The sequence below is a fragment of the Etheostoma cragini genome, chromosome 6 (genome assembly GCF_013103735.1).
Source record: "Etheostoma cragini isolate CJK2018 chromosome 6, CSU_Ecrag_1.0, whole genome shotgun sequence".
Lineage (NCBI taxonomy): Eukaryota > Metazoa > Chordata > Actinopteri > Perciformes > Percidae > Etheostoma > Etheostoma cragini.
In genome coordinates, this window is record NC_048412.1 from 21575760 (window position 1) to 21580970 (window position 5211).

Sequence of the window (5211 nt, forward strand, 5' to 3'; positions counted from 1 at the left end):
GACAACACAGCCCTCAGGTTCATAGGGACACACAAACCTCTCCACCACGATAAGGTGATGGTTCCCCGGAGAGGGTTAACATGGTCTATTTATTTTATATCTGTGCAATCATACTGATCTAACATGGGATACACACTTTTATTTTATAAACTTTAATATTTAAATTAATTGAGAGTGGATAAGACAAATACCAAACTGGGCACATTTTCTAATGTAAAATATTTTTCAACAAAGAAACTACATCTGTAATTTAAATGGGTTTCTGAGTTTCCTAATATTTTATGTCTTACCAGAAAAAAGTAGCCTTGCCTTTTTTAAGATGTGAAAGTGTTACAAATAAACTACTACTATTCAACCTTGCACACAGGATAGCCCAGGTCTCTGAGTCAGCATTTTGATGAGTAGTCTGATGGTAAATTAAAGGGCTCAGGATAAAAGCATACCTCAAAGTCAGGAGGCGTGTGTTGATTTATTACAAACCACTGCACCGTGCTGTGCTAATGAGCCATTCAAAGGAAGGTGGATGCAAATAGGAGAAAATTGTGCAGTTGTCTGTTAATTGCAATTTAGATGTGCTGAAATGTTGCATGTCTTTTTAAAGTTCTGCAGTTCAACACGGTACATGAGCCTACACATAAATGCATTCTATCTGTCTTTATACTTTCATATCTCTTTCTCCATGCATTGCCTGAAACAAATGGCAAGTTCTGTAAGCAACCTGTTAACCTGTGTCATCTCCATTAGCGTGAACTACTTGTGTGACCTCACCACACACAGGAAGTGGAGGAAGCCATCCTCCTCTATCCATCCCTCAGTGCTCAAGAAAGGACTTGATTTTGGGGCTGCAGCTGCACTCCTCACTTAACACACACACACACACCTTATTAAACTGCCACTGATTGCTGTGAGCAATTCATGCCTTGAAAAAAAGCAGTTAACAGAGAACCCTGGGAATTAGAGAGTAAACACAAATCATTGCCACTAAGAGGGTGTGATTGCATCAGTAAATACACATCCCGAAAACAAGAGGAACCAACTAGAGAGATAAGAAAGCAAAGGAAAAACTCACAAAGGAAAAGGATAAGGGAGTTAAGATCCAGTAACAGACTCTATGAAACAACTGATACCCCAAAGAACTGAGAGCTGCAGATGAAGGCTTATCTGTGTAAAGATAGTATTCTGAAGTCCCTCTTACTTTGCAACTCTTGTAAATACAGTGTTGCTTGTGTGAAGCCCAAGTTTTTAGGAGTGGAAAGATCCCCACAATATCGTGCAACTAAATGCTAACATGCTCACAATAAGAATGCTGACATGCTGAGGTAATGACTGTCATTTTTTCACCATCCTAATTTAGTTTAAAGTTATCGCAACATGAAAGGTTAAACCAAAAGGCAACCTCATGGCGGCAATTCAGAAAGTCAGGGGAAGTCAGTAGGCTCCATCCTCGGAGGACCTCAAAGGTTTGACAAAATTCCATGACAATCCATCCAATTGTTAGAATTAAAGCCTGCGTATTCTAAGAAAGCTGAGTTAAGGAGCCCCCAAAAGATCGCAGTGGAACTGTTTTTCTGATATTCTTCTCTTCCTCAATTCCATAGAGAAAGGCCCATGTAGCTTAAAAATGCATTCTTTGCTAATGTTAATAGGAGCAGTAAAGAGTAGTAACGGTACAGCTACCATATCCATAGAATCATAAATTCAACCAAATGTAGAAGAAGAAGTTTCAAAAACAGTCTGACCGTGATCTTTTAGGGGCTTCATAAAATGTTGCTCATTTTAGAACGTACTCAAAAAAGGACCCAAGAGTTATCGCCATCATCATCTACAAAAACAATTTTGCACCATCACTTTTGCATAAAAGAACGAGCTCATATCCTTTTATTCCAAGGAACGTGGTCACCACCAGCACCGCTAGCGAGTCTAGAGGTCAGCTACTGTGAATGGCAAGGGTAACCCTCGGCCTGGTAATTAAACAACAATAGCCGGAATGTTCAGAATGTCCCCAGGGAACATAGACCCAGCCTATGTCATACACTACTGAATACACTATCTCTGCCTTTAGCAAAAGGTAGCACTGAAGCAGGAGGGGTGGTGTAGTATCAGGGAAGGGTGGATACTAGGCTAACAATGAGGCCTTTACTGCTGAAATATGTTTGTTTGCACTTGCTTAATCTTTTCCAGCCAAGATATTTAGCAAAGACAGGTTTGCACATAACATTTCAATCACGTCGCTGGTTACATTTGCAGTCAGTGATTCAGTTTTGCTGTCAGGCTTCAGAAAGCACCAGACCAGTGTCTTGACTCAGCAGAGTCAAAGGTCACCTGCACCTGCAAGGGGCTGTAGAATCAAATAATTTATGGTCATGTTGTCTTTTGTTTCCTGTAGCGTGATTTAATCAGACACATGTCATACTTGAAAAAATGTGTGTGAGCACAGACAGAAAGGTAGGGAGCGATAGTGTAGGAGTGTTCCCTGTTTCTTTGTCTTTCTCTCTGGGCTGCTGGGAAAAAGAGCACTGTTTAGTCTGACTAATACAAATTTAGGCTGCCTCTCATTGTGGACTGGAAATTTGATTTTAGTTAGGAGGTCTTGATTTATTTGAGAGCCTCGTAATTTGCATGTTCTATTGTAGATAGAGCGCTGAATGTTGAGACTGGCAGCTTCAGTGTATTAAGGCCAAACTAAGCTAGAATTCAATTTGATGTCCTGGGTTTGAGTCTTACAAAGTAGCTCTCATGCCGCTTCTGGCTCTCCTTGTTTGATCTATCAAAAGACTTTAGTCAAAAAGGGGCACTCCAGCAGTTTTGTATTGCATTGCCAAAATAATGGTTAATGCAGAGACAGATTAAAAAATTGTAGTCAAAACTGAAGCAGCAGTTGTTTGGGTATCCTGACTTTTAATCCTTATTATGCTCCAGCCCCCCAAAACACTGGAACCTATGTTTTCCATACTGCAACCATAATGGCATCAACAAAGGAGAGACAATTGTCTTCATAATGCTACCAGTGACACGTACACTGACCCTTATGTGTAAAAAGTTCCCCTTTAAAGAAACACCAGTGTCATTTGTGTTTTTTTTAATTAGCGCAGTTAAAAACTGTTTAAATCTTTCTCTGATGGTCTAAATCCCTTTGATTCCCCCCCCCCCCCCTAAAATTCTGGCATCAATTACACAAGATACAATTTTCTATCTAAGGGAACTCACAAATCTAAAACTGCCAACTAAAAAGCAGACTGCATTTGTCCAAGGTCAACCAATGAATAATGTAACTAGGTCTTTGTTCGTGGATTTGTCAAGTCTACTTTTAGGTAAACAACTTTAAACTCTTCTCCTTATGGCATACAATGAAGAAGGCAATTAACACAGCCCACCACTTCTCATAAACGCCCTTTGCACTGATCTTCCTTGAACAGTTTTTCCTGGTCTCTCTAACAACAGGTGGCTTTACCAGGGGCTTATTTCGCCATCTTCCATGAGGAATGTGATTCCGCAGCAGTATGTCTCAAACAGCAGAGAGCCTGGCAGGCCATGACGTAATGGCCTAAAACGTGCTATCAGTTGGAAGCAGGGCCAAAACACGTGGAGTTGGCTCTTCTCTCTGCTCCCCCCCGGGGGCCCCTCTCTATTCTCCTTTTCCTCGTCTCTCTCTCCCTCACCGTCAGCCCCTCCACCTCCCCTTCTGCTCCACCGCACTTTGTGTTTATGAGTGCATGAATCGCTCCATTTCACTATACCCAACTCCCAGCCCACTACCAACCCCACAACTGCTTCAATAATAGAAGTCCCCCCTCCTTTCATTTCCATGACAACCCACAATGAGGAGAGAGAGAAAGAGAGAGAGAGGGGGGGAGAGAGAGAGAGAGAGAGAGAGAAGGAGGAAAATAGCAGAGACAGAAAAAAAGCTTGAATGAGTGGGTGTGAGTGCCTTTCCTTGACCCCCTAGTTCCATTTCCAAGGAGGGAAACTTACACTACAACAGCCTGAGTTTCAGTGAAGTTAAACTGGCCAATCAAGAGAGCAGCAGTACTGCTCAGTCAACATGCAAGGAGCCTCTTGAGCAAGCAAGTTAACTTAATTTTGGAACGCTTTTCAAAATAGAAGTTACAAAGGGCTTTCCGGAAGGAATCAAATAAACAGAGAAAAGAAAAGAGACAAAAAAGAAAACCTCAAGACAAGGTGTAACGCCACGCTAGCAGCTGAGTGAGGTGCATTAAGGCAGCTAAATGTTAATGTCAGCGAGCCAACATGCTGCAAAAAAATTTGCAAACATGCTGGTAATCAGCATGTATAATCCCTCTTTTCACACATACTGTGTTAGTTTAACATGGTAGCATGCTAACACTTGATAATTAGCACTAAAACTAAATTCAGCCGAAGCTGAAGGGATGCCATTCATTTTGCAGTTATTTTCTCATAAACCGAAGCACTGAAAAAATTAAAATGTTCACCTGATGATAGTACTCACCATCGTTATCCCAGTTCACCTTGAGGGGGACAATACATCATCTGAAAACAATGAATGTCTGTATCAAACTTTGAGCGAATCCCTTAAGTGTATGTTCAGATATTTCACTGGAGAAGGGAAAAGTTTGACCTGCTCGTTGTGCTCAAGTAGGAGTCATCATCTGTCCCTAATATCTTGAAAATCCATTAAAAAAAATGTCTACCTCATGGTGGCAGTAGAGGAAAAATAAGGATTTATCAAAGTCTGCAAATTTCATCCTCTGGGGACCATGAATGTTTGCACAAACCTTCATGGCAATCTATCCAATAGCTGTTGAGATATTTCCATCTGGATCAAATTGTCGACTGATCAACATTGCCATTCTAGTTTACAGCTGCTAAGGAGAAAACGACAAACCAATGAAAATAAAGTTATACAAAGCAGACCAGTCCTCTGTGATAGAAATCATTGATTCACTGTCATTTGTCACAAACACAACTGACATAAACACAGGGTGAAAGGTCTTGAGGTCAAGCAACAGTGAAGCTTTGTCTCTCACGCACACACACACACACACACACACACACACACAAGATTAGTTTAGTTGTTTTAATTCATCTCCCTGGATTAAAGCCAGGATTAATTCTATATGCCTTGGCACTGGTGAGGGAATATTTCTGTCTAGCTGTAACCATCAATACTGTCCATTGTGTCAGTGCTGGTTTGGCCTGTTCTAATTCTAGCTGCTACTTATAGGCTATTCC